This window comes from Melopsittacus undulatus, chromosome 4 (assembly GCF_012275295.1).
Source record: "Melopsittacus undulatus isolate bMelUnd1 chromosome 4, bMelUnd1.mat.Z, whole genome shotgun sequence".
NCBI classification, from domain to species: Eukaryota; Metazoa; Chordata; class Aves; order Psittaciformes; family Psittaculidae; genus Melopsittacus; species Melopsittacus undulatus.
The window spans coordinates 21,752,887-21,772,329 of NC_047530.1; the positions used below are offsets into that span (position 1 = coordinate 21,752,887).

A 19,443-nucleotide genomic window follows, 5' to 3' on the forward strand; every position below is an offset into this window, starting at 1 on the left:
CAACAAATTGCCTCCTTAAAAGAAAGATTCAATTGATCTGCACTAATCTAATTTAGAGGAGGACAGAATAAAATCGTACCGGGACTTAATCTCATCTGCATATAAACAGTACAAAAATGCTTCTGGTAAGTAGCTGATGTAATGCTCTAGCAGACCAGGGGGCTGATGTACCAATCCCACTCCCACTGAGGAGAGCACTCTGCAATTCCCAATAGTGCCTCTAGGGTTAAGACTTGAAATTGCAGATTTAGCATAGAATATCTAGAGCTTCATATCACAGGATTAAAAATAATAAAATAAAATAAAATAAAATAAAATAAAATAAAATATAAAATAAAAAATAAAATAAAATATAAAATGAAATGAAAAGGAAAGGAAAGGAAAGGAAAGGAAAGGAAAGGAAAGGAAAGGAAAGGAAAGGAAAGGAAAGGAAAGGAAAGGAAAGGAAAGGAAAGGAAAGGAAAGGAAAGGAAAGGAAAGGAAAGGAAAGGAAAGGAAAGGAAAGGAAAGGAAAGGAAAGGAAAGGAAAGGAAAGGAAAGGAAAGGAAAGGAAAGGAAAGGAAAGGAAAGGAAAGGAAAGGAAAGGAAAGGAAAGGAAAGGAAAGGAAAGGAAAGAAAGAAAAGAAAGAAAAGAAAAGAAAAGAAAAGAAAAGAAAAGAAAAGAAAAGAAAAGAAAAGAAAAGAAAAGAAAAGAAAAGAAAAGAAAAGAAAAGAAAAGAAAAGAAAAGAAAAGAAAAGAAAAGAAAAGAAAAGAAAAGAAAAGAAAAATCAGGTTATGCTTTGATGCTCTGCAACAGTTTTGTAACAGTTGTCATGAAATTGAAATGACCAGCTCCTAGATAGATCTGCCAGGCACAGCACCAGGCCCCTGGTGAGGTAGCACCAGAAAGGAATCAATATTTTCCTTCTCACAGTAGCAAAGGAGCAATAAGGAGGGCAAAGAAGCCAACACAGACACAGACCTGACCAAATCACAGGGTAGTTCTTCCCAGGAGAATTGTATTTTCCTAAGCTTAAGATGAGGGTCATCTGATGTCATTGCTAGTAATTGTCAAAAGCAAGCCCTCCTTCAGAGCACGTCCTCTAGATTTTGGTGGGCAGTCAGGATCCAATTTCCAGCAAAACCATCATTTTGACTTGTGCCATCAAGTCCATTGATGCAGAGAACAGCATTGATTTTACAGCACAGGATAGAAAGTTCTAAAAACCTGTATCTAGAGTAACTGGACATTGAGTTAACACGTTTCATTTATAGACATTTATTTGATAAATTGCTGTGCAGGTTTAGAGTAATTCATCCCTCCATCTTATTGTAAAATGGGGATAACAATCTATGTTCCATGGGAAACTCAAGATTGAATTTACTAGCATTTACCAAACACTCCAAGGTGTTGCAATTCAGGCAGTAAGAAGAATGTCACTGTACCATGGCTATTATCTTTAAATTAATTAACTTCACTTAGGAATTTATTGTTTCTAAGGGGAAATACAATAATTCTTGCTTATTCTATGCTACAAAAATAACTATGTGAATATGCATGAAGAAACCTTAAATTAAATGTAACTTGGAAAACTAAAAACTTGCAATATATTCTGATCATCTGGGACAGGAAAAAAAAAATTAATCAAAACACAAATAGTTACAGAGATGCACAAATCAAATTAGGTATTTAGAATGTAGAAAGGATCTTTGTATCATAACCTCCAACCCTACAAAATTGCTTTGTTTGTGATTGACTTTCTGATTGTTCACAGTTCTGTTAACTTCCCAGAATATTCCAAGAACACAAAATTAGGTAAATGGTTAATATTTTAAAGTCTGAGGACTGAGTGTGAAACTATCACCCACTAAAATGCTCTTTGGTCTCCAAGCATCCTTACTTCTTCACACATTTGCAAATAAATGTCTCAGCTATCATAAGATTATATATTTGTCCTTTGCCCCTAAATTAATTTAAAGTTTCATGGATGATTTGAAACTTTATGCCATGTTTCACATCAAATTCATGAAATGAAACAGAACAGTAGGTCAGTTTTTAGTATAGCAAATAGAAAAAAACGGAAACAAAACCCCTTACCTCTATTGTTCATACATGAAAACCTGTAACTTTTTTCATTACTGTGGCTGCAACTTACTGAGTTTCCCTAAGTGTGAAAAGAACATGGTTTCTGATGACAGGCACTGTTTTGGCATTAATAGCTGTCCTAAAACACTTCCAATTATAAGTTCTTTATAAATGCTGGCCTTCTGGGAATCCTCACATGTGAAACCTATATTTTACCTTCAACTTGATTTCAGTAGATGTCTGGAACTATATAGACAGTGGGCTGACTTCCTGCTTTATGCTGTACTCAGATATTTAAAATATGCCAAAGGACAGGAAAAGATTCATAGATTAAGGTATTTACCCTATTTTCATTTTATGTTTTCATGGCCTCAAACAGAAAGCAGAATTTCATGATAAACAAATCCCAACATGGGCTAAAACAATTCCCACTTATTATTCACAGCAGAGGTAAAGCAGGATTTCAAAGGCTAGAAGATGCCCTCAATTTGCATCCTGCTTCATTTGTCAGTAAATCTGTTTGCTGTTGGGAAGGCATTTGCCATTCTGTTCTATTAGTCATTCAGTTAAAGCAAGACTTGTAATTAACACTTGTGATAATTAGGCGTTGGTTTGGTTTGGAATCAACCTCTGTGTTTTAATTAAATCTCAGGAATTGACAAAAATGGATATGTGTTTTTGTTTAGCCAAATGATTAAGTGGCAGGGGTTTTTTTATAATCTCTTTGTAGAAGCTGTGCTATTTTCTACCCTGAGCAAGTACGAATGTTTCATTGTAGATTTAAATGAACAGTTTACAAATAATTACTATTTCTCTATTTAATGTTCATAGCAAAGCCATTCTAAAAGCAAATCACTAACCTCACACAGAATGCTCCTCTCAACAGACATATCTTTATGACAACACTAGGTCAGCCGACAGCACCATATATTATACATGGCTTAATCTTTATTGGAAAATGGGAAAAACATTTCTTCACATTAAGCTCAACCTACCCCACAGTAAACCTGTTACACAAACATTTTGTTCACCAGCAAACAGACAAGCCAACCTGCTAAGACAGATTCCAATTACAAAAAAAAAAAAAAAGTCTTAAATAAATTAAACCCCTGTGCACCTAACGGCACAATACAATAATTACAAAGACAATTGGACCATCTGTGCATCAAATTTACAGCCTTATCATGTACAGTCAGACCTTCCTAAAGTAGCTTGTACAGGAGTTTTAGGTAACTTGCAGAAAATAGAAGAAACTGTTTTGCTGATCAGTTTTCAGGTGGTGCAAATTCCAGATCAAAATTAAGATGAAATTAAGACTCTGATGATGAAACTATTTTTAGCAGGTGGTGAAAGATGAACATTCATGAGGAAGGGCTGTGTGCTGGAGTTTCTTTTAGAATATCATGCAGGTCAGCACTGGGCTCTAAGACCTTTCTCTCTTGTGAGTGGGAATGTTCAGGGGAAACTACAATCATGGAGGGGGTTTGAATAAGGCAGAGAAAGGAAGAAAATAGTTGATTTGGTGGTGGCAGTTTTGTCATTGAGGAAGTTGAAGGAGCTGGAGTTTAAAAAAAGACCAAACACCAGCAGTCACTGAGTGTGCAAGAGAGGAGCTGGTTATAGGTGACTCAGAGTGAGGAATGAGCAAAATGGGGAGAAAGGGGTGGCTTGAACTAAATAAGACCATATTGCAGCATATTGCATAGGACCCAGTCCAGTGCTTCTTAAACAGAATGTTCTTGGGAGCTGCACTATCAGCAGGCAGAAATAAAATGCTTAAAATAATTTTTTAAAGAATCACCAAATTTTTCTTTTTTAACTTCAAAGAACCAATATATTTACTACTTTAAAGTAAAAACTATAAAGGAATGAGCTGAAAAAAGTGATATATGACAATTTCCTTTCCTACAGATACATTTTTCCCAATTAGCAGCTATTTTAGAAATCTGTATATTCTAAAATCATCCAATGCCCCACAGAGGAAAGCCAGCGCAGCAGAGCTAGTCAAGCCTTTACAGCAAGTTCACACTCCAGAATTTATTACAAAGCCTTTTAAATGACTGTGGTGGAGACAAGAAGCCCACACAGAAAGCTGAGGAAAAGATGCTCATCATTAAAAGACACAGTTCTGTAATAGCAGGAGTCCATTTACTTCCCTCACCTTCCCCCACCAAAAAGAGAGAGATTAAATGGTATTATTTCATATATATTCAGCTGTTCCTTGTCAAGTAATTTTAACTTAGAAGTTATCCTTTATAACTTTATAACACAGAGAAGAGCAGAGCAATTACAAACCTTAGCAAACTAATCTTTGTGCACAGAAATTAACGCCACTTAAACTTATTAGAAAAAGTTCAAACAAGCAGAGTTGTTCCAGCCTCCACTGCAAATAGTTTATAGATACATAATGAGCATAACTATTAGAGGGAAACAAGTTCTCACAAAGATCAGTTGACTGAGTTTGATATCAACTCTTTACTTCTCTCAGTACAGTTACCAATGAAATGCTTTGAAAGAGAAGGAAAAAAGAAGAGGCTGTGATAAAACTATGGGCAGAAGACAGAAGGTAAAAGCTAAAATTAAAAAATAAGATAGAAGTAGGTAAAATACAGGAAAGTCAAAATACTGATAAAATGTACAGAAAAATTGATACAATGAACTCTAGATAAGAATGGGGAAACAGAACTGAGAATCAGAGATAAAGCACTAAGGAGGGAGAAAAAGGAAGAAAATCTGGTTTTAATAAGATAGAAGAAGACATAGAGTACAATGCAGTATATTAATGCTGACAGCACTCCCACACCCCAAATAATTCAACATTAAAAATCTTAAAATCATTGGACAAAAAAAAAATAAAAAAGACAGCTAGCAAGGTTTAAAGAGGAATAGATGTCAAGTTACAAGCAGCATGCCCCCAAAATACCACCTTTCTACAGCATGCAAATCCTGTGCTAAGGGGAATAAGAACATCAGTCATACTGGTTTTCACTGGCAAACTGAGGCATTAGGCAGTCAGGAGATTTGCCCCTGTCTTGTAATAGTGAGAAAAATGAGACTTGTTAGCAACAGCCCAGCTTTGGCCAGCATGCCTTTGGCAGGGAGGATGCCATTCTTACACAGACTCTTATCTGAAAGGGAGAGGGACATCCACCAGCCATTCTATGTGAAAATGATCCCACCCAAAGGTGGAAATTACTTAATGCTTTCTAGCTTCAGGCTAGTCATGAGCTAACCTTTAGTCCCATTCAAGAAGAAATAAAAGAAATAAAGAAGAAAAACACCAACACTGTGGAAGGAGTAGAGTCTAAGTCCACACAGGTATTTCTCACTCATCTTTATTTCACACAAGGGATCACTGCTGGGGGCAAAAGTTTCTTTCCAACTATTCCTTACTGTCACGTAGCTAGTCAGGATTTCTGAGCTACCCACCCCCCCCCCCCCCCCCCCCCCCGCCCTGTTCCCTTCCCCTCCCCCCCTTCCCCGAATTAAACAGCCATAGTCTTCTTCACGGATGAGATAATTTTTAAAGCAATTCTTTTCTCCCTGAAGGACAAGCCTGGTTTATTATGTATGAAAAAAATGAAGAAGCCTTCAAAAACTGCAGGAGGCTGACAGGAGTGGGTGGCTTTTATATTAGATGAAGTCCCAAGTACAAAATAAACCTCCCACTGGCTGCATCAGGAGTAGGCTTTCAGCTAAGCTTCATTTCTGCTTTACCTTTTCTACCTCCCACATTCTCCTTCTTACTTTCAGTTTGAAACTCAGATGCCCAGTTCAGCTAAGCCTTATATAAAATCATTACTCTAAAGCTGCATTGAGATATGTATAGAAAGAAACAGAAGAAAAAGACCTATACACATTGGTGGATTTTTATATTAGAACTTGTGCATGGTAACTCCAACGTCCTGTCAAAAGGACAATGAATTCAATGAGGCTTTTTCTCTTATCTTTAAATCACTTTTGGAGGAGGCTTTAGAAAGGCTGTTACACTGTCAGCTCTGCATGTCCACTGTAGCTACAGCAGTAGACGCAAATTTTTCAGTCTGCGAGTGTGTCTTAGGTTTCACACAAGGATGGGAGGAAGTGACTGCTCATGAGCATGGAACAGGGTGCCACATGTACCACGTGTGCCATGCTCTGGGTCTCAGCTATAAAAGGTATGTGAAGATGGATGGTGGATTATATCCTGTCCCCACATTTAACATTTTCAGCTACAGTACTAAGCAAATGTGTTAGAGGATGCAGTTTAGTCTTGGACTTCATGTTGCAAAATCTAGCCATTTTGTCTTAATAGTCGAAATATTTTGGTGGGGCTTTCTTCTCAGGATCGCTGTGTTTTAGTAAGAATTTGAGATGCTTTATGTAACTTTTTGCACTCTCAATTGTAAAGATACTTTTTGAAACATCAACTAACTATGGGATACATTTCCAGAAAGCAAAAAGACTCCTGACATTACCAATATTTTAATAGATCCTTTGTTTCAAGGCAGCTGTAAGATTCTTTGTGGCCTTAATACTAAATAATACTGGGGAAGAATAAAAATCCTTTTCCCTTTTCTCTCCTTACAGTTTCCAGGCCACAGCTTGTCACCACAAGAGCTGCAGTGGTGGGGTGATTTCTCATTTTCTTGTCTTTAGGGATCACTGGGTACAGAAGAATGTTGTTGGTATAAGAAAGAAGAGGAGACTTGGTTCTAGTCCACAGTTGTGCCCAATGGCACTGACTGGAAAGAGAAAAGTGGCTGAGGGAAACTCCTGCCTGCAGGACCAAGGAGGAAAGAGTGGTGAAACCAAGTCAGAAACATTGGCTTCAGTATCATCCTGCCTGTTGCAGCAATGGAACTGATACCGATTTTGTTCTGGGTTCTGTTGTAATCAAGCCCTATATGTTTGTGCTAACTCCTTCCAACTGAATTTTCCCTCTGTCTAGCTGCAAGACCTTCTGAAATATCTTTTCCTACTCTCAGTTGCTTGAACCTAAAGGGACAAGTCCACGTTCATGGCACATTTTTGCCTGAAGACTGAGTGGAAGCCTGCAACCATTTCAACCATAGCCACATTCTAGCTATGGCTGAAGTGACATCCATCACCTAACCTGCCAGAAACTAGCTGAAATTTCTGGATGGACATGTAGATACAGTGTAGGAGGATGGTGTGAGGAGAATTTTCCCACCCTTTGGAAAATATTTACACAAAAAGAATCATAAAGCAGAGCAAAAAAGAGAATTTTCAAATAAAAAATATCCAAGTATGTCCAAGGACTTGGTCTTTGGATCATCTAATTGCTTTTTTTCTGTCAGGGGTGTGGCAACCAACTAGGCAGGTTAACTGCTTTGTTCAGGTGTTTAAGTTGGTCTAACAAAAAATATTAAAATTTCTTATATATTTTGTGTCATTACAAGGATCAGAGCATTTTCTGTTTTGGAACGTTTTGAGCTTTCGGAATATTCTGACTTAAATATTTTTTTAAAATACTGTGTTTAATTTATACATCAAAGCAAAAAGTTACTTGGAAGTAAAATCATAGATGTTTTCTTTTCAAAAAGTGTCATACTAGACTAATTTTGCAAATTTGAAAAATTTACTGCAAAATACTTTTAAAATACAACCCTTTCTGGAGCCACTGCTGTCCAATAAGCAATGAATTGACATTACAAACAATCAAAAATAATAAAAATAAAAGACCACATCATTCTGGATTTTTGCCAGAATGTAAAAGGCAGTAAAGAAGGATGGAAATAAGCCCTACATCATCTTGGGAAGTAATAAAAGGAAAGGAAAGAAAAGAGAGAGAAGGAATCTCCAAAAATTGCCCAAGTAATGGATTCCAAGGGAAAAGCCAATAAAGTGTGTTAATGAATAACCAGACGTTTCCAAAGCCGGAAATTTCCTCTTTCCCTAGCCAATTTCAGACTAGAGTGAACTCCCCTTCTTGCTCCCACTTGATTGGTACACACTGAATACCTGAGTTAGATGCTTTTTATGTGCCTCCTGCAATGCTGATTAAGGGAAGTATTTGCACCATTTGGTTTTGGAGCTGTCTCCAAGCATAGATATCCTGTGGTTAATGCAACACTTCAGTTTGCTTGAAGACAGGACGCCACATTTTCCATTACAATAAGCTTCCCTTTCTTGTGGCCATTTTAATTATATACAGAATAAACTGTACTTCTAGGACAAGGTTTCAAAAAATTTAAAGCAGAATACAGTATTCATTCAGTCAGTTGCTTTTCCAAATTCATTTCAGAGATTTAATCAAAATATCACCCTACCATTTTGGTTTTGCTTGACTTCAGTGAGCCTGTTAAGCATATCGCTACACATTTTCACATCAGTCTCCATTCATAGTGACAGTACTCTGAGGAATTAGCATTTACGCATCTTCTTCTAATGTTCAGCAGACAAGATGGGTCTGTGGTATAACATGTCAGGGAACTACAAAGTCCCTTTGGACAAGCTTCTGTAAGAATTAGAGCCTTAGGATCGTTTGACAAGTATTGTTTTTTTTTCTTTTGTTCCTCCTGTTGTCCTCTACAGCAGGTAGAAAATGAGCAATTAGAAGGATCTTATGTCTTCCTGTATACGATAAAAAGAGATGTGGAAGAGGCTGTCATTGTGTCAAACTATTTGTTCATCACTGCCTTAAAGACATGCTTTCTCATCTCCCACCCCAGCCATTAAAGGGGCCAAAACTGATTTCCTGTACAATTTCTTTGGCCTGGCCTAAGCAGCTTAAAGAGCAGTCTTGGAAATGTGCTCTGAAAGAAGTTCCACAGCTTCTACTGGGAAAGGAATTCAAATAAATTAGAGCTCATTGAGCATTATTACAGCTTGTTGCCTATGGTATTTCCTCCCCCCAGGGTAAAGGAAATAATCTTGATTAATGACACCCAAAAATAATTTTTCTCTTTAATTCACTAATTGGTTAATCTTTTATGACATCAAAGAAGGCTTCAACATTTGCAAAAAAATGGTCAATGCAAAAGCCAGATTTCCTGTGCATTTGCCATGTGTGCTTTGTTTCCTGATGTAATTTCTAACTGAAAAGGAATGAAAAATTGAAATCTCCAGTTTACATGAGGAATGGCAGTTTTGAGCTCCCTATCAGACACCTCATTTTCTCTACATTAGTCACAATCAGACAGACAAGGCTCTGTCTTGTTGAGCTACATTTAGCAGTCTGTCTGAACTGCAAATTTAGATGACATCCAAATTACACAGACTCATCCAGTAGGTTACACTAATGCAAACTAGGAAAAAAAGAATCAAGACTATTGATTTTCTTGGTCCTTTATCTGTCATATTCCCTTAAAGGCATTTATCAAGGCTTTTAAGATCTTCAGCATTTTCACAAAGAAACAAATCATGTTCAAATAAGACTGCCTTGATCTATTCTTCCCTGCTTAGATTGTTCCTTCTGTACAGTCATTATGTGTTTTTTATGCTGCTGCTGGAGTTTACTTGATCCACTTTCATGCACCATGTGGTCAATATATATATTGAAGAATAACTGTGGAAAAGCACATCTCTTGCACCTGCCTATGATAATCAAAACCTTGTTTGTTAATTCCCTGAAATCCAAATACATCACATATTTCTCTGCTCTTTCTTGCAGCTGTTTCAGCAATTTGATGTCATATTCTGCAGAAAGCATTTCTGATCACATTCCCATTTGCAGACAACTTGGTTTTTGCAATGAATATTTACAGGGAGCTCACAACAATCTTGCTAATGTGAAAAGGAAAAACCACAGATTTTCATGACAAATAGAACTGATTTCTAAAGTACTGAACCATCAAAACTCTCAATGCCTAACATCCTTGTTGTCCCTTTGACTCTTGCTAAAGTGAGTCCACTGAAGTCATGAGTAGCTCTACTGAACTCATACAGCAAGATAACTGTCTGGTGTGAATTACTAAACTACACTGAAGGTAATAAATGTATATATTATTTTTTGCCTACCAGTCTCTGCAGTGGAGCTACAGAAAATATCCAGCCTAATAGCTGCTGAGAAAGAAACTCTCAGAAAACACACTCCTTGGAGCAGTTTGTCATTTCAGTGCAGGTAAAACACCTAGCGTAATGGGCCAAAGACTCAAGTTTCTAGACGCTGTGGCAACTACTAAAAACAATAGCAACTTCAAAGATTCCAAGTGCTTCCTTCTTTGAACCAGCTACCCACCAAGAGACTTAGGAAAACCTTTTTCTAGCTGATCTCACTAAGCAGCTGTATAAGCTTTTTTAGGCACAGTTAGCAAACTACAAACTCATTAACCACTACATATGGTACTGTCACTTTCCGTGAAATCTGAAACTCACATACTTTCCTTTTAGGCTGTGCACATGCTTCCTGTCGGAGCTGAACGTATGTGCCATCAGGCAGTAATATGCCCCTAATGTATTACCATTTGTGTTTGTTTGATTTTATTTTTCATAGGCTCTTAGGCTTCTGACATTTCAGCCTTCAAAATTACATGCTTAGGTTTTTTTTTTTCCCTGCACCTATGGTATGGAATCAATTAATTTGTCCCTTTTCTTTACTTGTCCACTAGGACTCCACTATTTTCTGTTTCCTCTCACATGTTATTAATTCAGACAGAAACTGAGATTCAAACTGGCTTTTGGTGTTTTGGTTTTGGGGATGGGTTTTTGTTGGTTTTTTTTTCTTCTCCTGCTAATTGCATGGTTTGGGGTGAGTTTCTCACAGGCAGGTAAAATTGACCAAATGCTTTCTTAATCCTTCTTTCCCTCCAGGAAGGAAAGTCTCTTTGCAAAGCACTAAGAGGATGTCTTTTATCATTCCAAGACAGGTTAACATGTTTTTTTTCCCTCCACGTTTATAAAACACAGAGACATTTTCACTCTTCAGACTTAGATTTTCCTTATCATTTATTTCTTTTTTTCTGACCTTTCTGTACTATAATTCTACATCTGGCCTATCCCTTTGCTGCTCCAATGGAACAGAATTGAAGCAAAGGCTCAAAATTCCTTGAAGTGTATATCCCTTCCTTGTTTTGCTTCTATCTCTGACAATCTTTTAACAATTTTCAATTCCCACTGATTTTCCTCCTTCCAGAGCTCATTTAAATAACAGAAATAGCATTTTTAAGGTATCTGAAAATTGTGCTGCTTTTCTGTGCTCCTTTTTAATCAAAACTTCAAGTTTATACCATTACTATGGGCTCATGTCATCTCAGAGTTACTGCAAAATAATACAAAGATTGAGTTGTATTTGAATGAGCCCTAAAAATTAATTTGAATTACAGAATCATGCATGGCTGCCCTCTGAACATTTCTCTTTCCCAAACACTTTAGTCTGTGTATTTCCATTACAAGAGAATTTGTGTAGCTGGAGAAGACAGATGAAAAGAACAGAGATGGTTTAATGTCTATAAATGGACCAAAATGTGGTGCCCTCAGTAGATTTGACGGGGGGGGGGAAGTAAAATTTAAAAAAAAAAAAAAATAAATACATTTCCTGCCTTCAGTAATGTAAATATTCAGAGCACTATGGCACGGCCAGTAAAGATCCCTTCTTGAGTTAGAACATAATTTACAGTGCTATCACTTTCTACCACCACACTTGTAGTTATTTAGGAGATGGGAAACAGTGCCACCACAGTGAAAAGCAAATCACCTGGCAATAGGACAGCTCTCATGGAAGTACATCATTTTGGAAATTAAGTTATTCACCCTGTGGAGAGCTTAAAGTAAACCTTGCTTGGCTCAGTTGCAGGTAGGGGATCCCCCATCGCTTGCCATCCAGACAGCAAGCATCTCCAATGGAAAGAGGAATTTAATGAGCTGCTGTTGAAGACGATAGCATTTTCTAGCACACCGTTTTGGGGGATAAGGCAGATAAGCTTCTGAGAGGATGGTCAGCATATCTATTTCACTTCCAGCTTAATAACAGCTAACCATAACTGGCACATATGGCTATTACATGGGACTTTGATTCTACCGATATCTGCTTATCACCAAAGTCAGTGAAAAACCTGTTTCAGTAAAAGAAAGCCACAGTTTAACTCCTTCTGAATCAGAAAACAATGTCTCAATTATTTTTTTTATAATAGCTCTTCAGTGCTCACAGAATATCATATTTATACTTTCGAAAGTCTTTGGGAAAAATAAGTGTATACTGATATACATGTTCTATAAAGACAAATTATATTATTCTCTTTCTTTTTACCAATGAAGACAGCAAGATACAGAAAGATGAAGTGATTCTCTATATGCCAGAAGTTTCAAAGAGAAAATCATAGCTGAAGACCCCAGTTTCCTAGTCTAATTGTGTATCATACATCTCCTGCCACACAAAAAAAAAAAAAAAAGTGGTCTTTCCAAATTTTGTAGGGCACTTTCAGGAAAAAGTTGGCTAGAAGCAATATTTTACAAATAACTCCTTGCAAATTTTAGCGATTGCATGCGAAACTTAGCGCTGGAGCACACAACAGAAGTCTTAGTTACCATTCTCCATATGTCAAGACATACCGTGAAAGAATGGGGGCAGGAAGTACAGTGGAAAACCATGACATATATATTCTAGATGCCCAGATGTGAAAACAAAATCCTCTAATGACACTAGTTGCTTGCCACAGATCTATACAAGAGAGTCCTATTTCATGAAAGACACCAAGTCTGTGACTGGAATCATTCAGACAGATTAAAGGCCAGGCTCAAAAAAGTTCATATGACTGACACTATATATACTGTGGTATCTTCTGTGCTTCTCAAAAGTAATAGTTATTTGCATTAACTTCGGGGGGAGGGGGGGGGAAAACAACATTATTTTCTTTCTCTAAGGTAAAAGAAAATCCACTGCTAAACAAACATTCACATTTACACTTGGTGGTTGACCTTTAGTATTAAGAAGAGGTCACCAGAATCATATCATCCATATTTGAGTGGTTATATAGGACTTATTTTGCACAGAAGTCCCTAGGGTAATTATTTTGTATCAGAGCTAGAAAACTTTAGTATCTGTATGCAGTATGTATTTACACTTCATGACAATGCATTAAATCAAATTCTATCACATTCTGTCTTTGTCTTTGTAGTTTCTTCTTTTCAAAGACATATGATACATGATCAGATTGCAAATTCCCTCATAGTCTGAAAGGCTCTGCCATTGTTAAAACAGCTAAGAAAGATTTGGCAAAAAATGGGAAAAAGTCAACAAAGAAACTGAGATTGTTTTAGAAGAGTATACATCTTTGACAACCATTTTATCATAAATGAAAAGGCAGAAGATTGAAGGAAATTCATTATTATATCATTAATGAACACACATACTTACATGCACAGGAAAAACAGAAGAAAACTTCAATGGAAACCTTAGTTAAGAGAAACAGCTGAGCCCTGTTTAGTTAAATGCCAAGTTCAAAACCCTTGGAAGCCAAAGGGTATTCTTCAAGGTAACATACATAACACTGAGATGTGCTCAGCATAAAAAGAAGAGGACACACAAATTGAATGTCCTAAAACACAGGATTTTAAAGTCCTATTAAACAATTTTAAATCCATAGTTAGAGCCAAAATCAAAGACAGAGGAATGACCTTGAATCTGGAGTGTTTGAGATCTAGATTTGAATGCATGTGTCTTCTGTGGCCAATGTGTACTCAGACTTGTTACCTGATCTGGTTGAAACTGCACAATTTATAAGGAGGTTGACATAAGTGTCTCTTCAAATTCTTGATACCTCAAAATCCTAAAGTCACACAGCAAACTGCTCAGAACGAAAGTACAGCTGTTGAAAATATAAGAATCTCTTTCTGTGAGAAATGTTGACATACGTACAACATTTTCACATTTTCCAAATACTTTCTACATTTCTGCTGGGCAGCAAGGAGGAAAACAATGGTTGAGGCTCTTTTTTTCCTTTTGTTTTGCTGCACTTTTCTCGCCAGTTTTCTGAAGTGTCCACATGGAAATAACTTTTTAAAAAAATTAAGGTTTTCTTCAGTTTTTAATGTCCTTTTTCCAAAGGAAATTATAGAGAACAATAGAAAAGGGGCAAAAACAAAAAAAAAGGGGGGGGGGAACAGAAAAGGACCAGCTCTGTTCAAAACAACATACTTTTCCTGTTCAAAAAAAGCCACTGAGGTCTGCATGAGTGCCATGCTTTTACACAAATCAGCTTAAATTCCCTCTAAATTCAGCTGGGCCACAGTTCTTAGCCAAGCTAGTCTGGAGGGAGAGGGGCAGCAGGTCTAGATGCCCTGCAGGCCTTAATGCATCCAAGCTGTTCTCAGGGGCAGGGAATATGCTGCTGCTGCAGTATCCTGTCTGTTTGTAGGATGCAGCACTCACCACCTTTTTGGAGCTGTGAAGAGGGGAAATGCAGACATTACTTTGATTAGAAAAATCCCAACCGTGTTTCCTTTCATATGACAGTAGAGCTGGGGTCCATATCCCATTTCTACTTTCCATCTGCTCAAGAAGTCAATTCCAGAATAACAGCATAGACAAGAATCCTCAGCTCCTAATTCAGGATTGTACTACTACAAAAATACAGGTGGTAACATAACCCTTGTGAAAAACAGTTCACCTGACAGAAGACCATACCCCAAGATTCAGCCACTTCCACTGGACAGCAGTAGCAGAAGCAAAGCATCCCAGGGTTTGAAGTCCAAATGTCCTTTCTCACTTCATGCCAGCTGCTGCGTACTTTGGAAAAAGAGGATTCCATTTGGCGGACACTGGCAGGATCTGTTCAAGAACAATGGAAAATAGGAGTAGAAAATTTGATGCAGGTCAGGATAGAGGTATGTTTGCAATGTTGATGCTTGCAGAGTGCTTACCAGTGCTATGCCTGTTTTAAGCCAATGCCATTAGTCATTCAGTAAACTCACCTGAAAGAAAAAAATTACAAATAAAATAATTAAATAGTGCCAAGCCTTTGTATTTTTATACAACAAGCTTTGACCTTCAAAAGCATTTTACGTGCAGACAACTCCTGCTTAAATAAAGTTCTGTAGCAGACAGAACAGCTGTCAGGTCTATTTTATATTCATGTTTAAGATGGGATTAGTCTCTAGGCTTTGTCAAATGATGAAGAAAAACAAAAGGGGAGAAAGAAATTAAAATCTTACTTCCCCTTTGATTTTGTGAAACAATTTGAATTTAAAATAATTAATATAAATGCTTATAGGAATTTTTGTAAGATCTTTTCCTGAATTTTCCAAGTTTTCAGAGATTAACAAGGCATCTATCGCATATAGGCTTTTGAAAATGCAGTGCATGTATGACTCTGACAGTGCATTTATGAATCTGAGGATTTATAAGAAAAGTTAAAGTCCAAGTGCTTATGTGGTGTTAACCACTACAGCTATGTCAGAGGTAGCCTTGTTAGACCCATTTTACACCAGACCATGCTGGAGGGAAGGGATGCCATTCAGAGAGATCTTGATAGGCTCAAAAAGTGGGCCTGTGCAAACACTGTGAAGTTCAACATGGCAAAGTGGAAGGTCCTGTACCTGGGCTGGGGCAATATGAAGGACAAACACAGGCTGGGCAGAGAATGGATTGAGAGCAGCCCTGAGGAGAAGGACTTGGGGTGCTCATCAGTGAGAAGCTCAACATGAGACAGCAGTGTGTACTTGCAGGGCAGAAAGCCAACTGTGTCCTGGGCTACATCAAAAGGAGCATGACCAACAGGCCAAAAGAGGTGATTCTCCCCATCTACTCCACTCTTGTGTGAACCCACTTGCAGTCTTGCATCCAGTTCTGGGGCCCCCAAAACAAGAGAGTCATGGACCTGTTGGAACAAGTCCAGAGGAAGGCCATGAAGATGCTCAGAGGGCTGGAGCACCTCCCATATGAAGACAGGCTGAGAGAGCTGGGATTGTTCAGCCTGAAAAAGAGAAGGCTCTGGTGAGACCTTATAGCAGCCTTCCAGTACCTAAAAGGAGGCCTAGCCTACAAGAAAGCTGGAGAGGGACTTTTTTACAGGAGCATGTAGTGACAGAAGAAGGGGGAATGGCTTTAAATTGAAAGAGGATAGATTTAGATTCCAGAAGAAAGAAGAAATTCTTTGCTGTGAGGGTGGTGAAACACTGGCACATGTTCCCCAGAGAAGTTGTGGCTGCCCTATCTCTGGAAGTGTTCAAGGCCAGGTTGGATGGGGCTTTGAGCAATATGGTCTAGTGGAAGGTGTCCCTGTCCATGGCAGGGGGCTTGGAACTAGATGACCTTTAAGGTTCTTTCCAACCCAAACTGTTCTGTGATTCTTTGATTTAACACCAGTGTACTAGTTTTCACTAGCTAAAATGTCTTCTGCAGTTTCCTATGGTGTACAAAAAGCATTATTTTCCAGAAGTCACCGTGATCAGCACTGATGCCAGGCTAGAGCCCTCCTGATTTTAAGTAAAATCCTCTCTGCTCGCATCACTTCAAAACGCTGTTAGGTGTCAGAAGATCCCCCTTTGAAGACTTCATATAACTGAAAACCATCAGCAGAAGAGTATCTGATGTCTCAGTGGATGTTTCAGCCCAGCAAACATTTTAAAGATGGTTGCAGGAAAACTGAGCGACAGCTGAGTCACTGAGCATCAACTGGAGCCCACCCACAGGTGACAGAAGCTTGGATCAGAAGCTGAGGAGCTTAGGCACTAGGGAAATTGCACAGGCACCACAGAACATGTGTCTGTAACAGGACTGGGAGGGAGGGCACTGTGTGTTGACAATGTTGAGTTAAAAGGGAGCTCATGCAAAAAACTATTTGCCAGGAAATGCACTGAATATCAGAAGCATGAGACTGGAAAAAAGGCCTCAGAGAGAGATATGTAGGTAAGAACAACTACACCTAGCTGAGTGGGGAGTTCATCAAGGAGCCTGGGGTCAACTCAGAGCTGGAAGACAGAAGGGATGAGCCATCCAAACCATAGATGAATGAAAGGTGAAGTTTGGTTTGAATAGTGGTTTTCTGTCATCCCTGATGTGACTCCTTTTCCCATCAAACTGGAAAACATCTCCATTTTAGTTCTACAGGTGAGGCAGGGCTGCTGTGTAAGCTCCCTAGTTTGATAAGCTATGGGATATTGTGAAAAAAGCACAAAGCAGGAATGAAAAGAAAGCCATAATTTAAAACCACAGGCAAATTATACAGGCATCCACCATACAACACTCCAGAGGTAGTGCCAGTTCTGTACAAGCACACATCTACAAATAGGAATATATTTTCACTTTGCATGATAGGACTTAACGGTTTCTGTTTCACACAGAGCACCTGAGTTAAGATCTTTTCCAAGATCTCCTCTCCCTACTGAAAGCCAAACTGGATATTCCCTGTAATGGTTTTTACAGCAAGCATAAGACAGCCAATTTGGAGGGGTCACTTCAGTAGTGGGGAAACAGATTGCAGTGTACAATTACAGACAGAAATACTGCACATAGATAAATATCAGCTGATAGGATGACACCAGCAGAGCTCTCGTAAGAGTTAATCGTGCCCCTTTGCCTTTCAGAATGTGTTGCAGAGTTTCATAAAATAGTGGGTAAAGTGGATGTGGAGGGTGTAAATCATTTGCAATTTCAAAGGTCTTTTGACAGAATCTCTCACTGGAGATTATCAGAGGGAAAAAATAACCATAGTATCAAAAGCAATGTCATGCTAAGGATTAAATCCTGTTAAATAATAGGAAACAAAGAGTTATAACTATTTTTTTTTTTACAGAATAAAGAGAAGTTAATAACAAGACACCCCACAAAACATTACAAAAACCATTATGGCTCAATGTAGCTATTAATGAAGAAGGAGCAGGATGGTGGGGTCACAGCATATGCCTTGGACAAGAATAACCTGGGACCTTTTCTGCTGCCTTTTTTTATTCCTCCAAACCCCCCTGTGAAATCAATGGGAAACCATGATCATGGTTCATAAAAACCAGCTCCCACTCTCAGACCTCTGTAAATAGCTAGTCACTCTGGGACAGGCTGTAAATCAGTAAAAAGAGCTCCTGAACACTGCTGCTCTAATAGCTAACAGCTTATCTGTATTTCAAAATATTTCTGGCTAGATAGTGATAAATGGGGTGTCATGGTTGCTTGGGAAAGCATAGCTGAGATGTTATATTCACAGGGTGAACGTCAACACACATGATGCAATAATTGGACACAACTAATTTTGATCAATGATTAAACTTCAGAAAAGTTAGAACTTGGGGGGGGTTGTTTGTTTGTTTTTCAATGTGTGAGGTATTGATTATTAGAATCACAAAGAATTGTTTGTTTCTCTTTTCTGGTACCACTAACAATGGCAAAGCAGCACTCTGCAGGGCTTTTGAAACCAGATACTTCACAGCGGCTTCTGTCTAGCACTTTAAGTAATTGATTTTTTTACTTTCCTTTCACATACCTAAAGCTCCTTTGAAGGCGTTGGCCTCTCTTACTCCCTCCTCCTGCTATTCCCAACCTTCTGCCCTAGAGAGACTGAAAAGCTAGAACAGCTGCTTGCCACAAATAAGTTTTCACGTACACTAATTTTAGCGTAGAAAGAACAAAGTAGCTGGGCAAGACAAGCTAGGCCTGACCTCAGATGTCACAGGCCCTGTCAAGAATAACACCAAAGATATGTGGCTGATTCTGCACATCAGCCCCTACACATACAATTGCAGAAGGAAGGGCACCAAGAGGGGCAATTCAAGTCACAATCAGGCTGGAAAGCAATCTAAAGTAGAAGCAGGGAAATACATCTGTCTATAATCAGGGGGAAAAAAAAACATGAACAAACAAACAACAAAAAACCCCAAAAAGACAACATAACAAAAAATCAAAACCAAAAAACACAAACAACAAAAACACAAATAAAAAACCACCCAGAAATGTGTCACAGCCTTCTGATTCTATCTGCAAAAGAAAATGAAAGAATTTTAACAGGAGCATTTCCAGAAGCACTTGCTGGTGCCTAATTCCTGTTTACATCAGTGATAAAAACATCAGCTCCCATCAACCATTTCTAATATCATGCCCTTGGGATATCATTTATAATGTCCTTGTTATTTAGAAACAACAATTCCTAGAGAAAATACAGCCCACTTAAACTCACCAGTCTGGGTCAACAGTCGGTGTAAATCATTATTGCTTCACTGCAGCTCTAACACACAACATCTGAAAATGGTGAAAAATTCATGGTTTTGAAGCATTTTCTCTGCCATGCTATAAACCTGGGGATAATTTTAGATTTAATTCTAATTAAATCAAGAAAAGAATATTTGCAAAATGTAAGTACATGATGCAGAATAATACAAATAGCAATATATTCCTATACATACCTGTCTCAGCTTTAACACATTTTTTTGAATCAGATTACACTATTTTTGACATTATTCATTTTGAATGAAACAGAGATAGCTTTAGCTTGGCATGCCTAGAAATAAT

General features: G+C 38.1%; 1 long non-coding RNA gene across 1 annotated transcript; it reads right to left on the reverse strand.

The window, feature by feature from the left end:
• Positions 1 to 14,637: 14,637 nt before the first annotated feature.
• LOC115946599 (uncharacterized) lies at positions 14,638 to 19,229 on the reverse strand. The gene is made up of 3 exons (XR_004080647.1): positions 19,112 to 19,229; positions 14,868 to 14,918; positions 14,638 to 14,775 (listed from the first exon to the last, which is right to left on the reverse strand). It is a non-coding gene; the product is annotated as an uncharacterized lncRNA (long non-coding RNA).
• Positions 19,230 to 19,443: the final 214 nt, after the last annotated feature.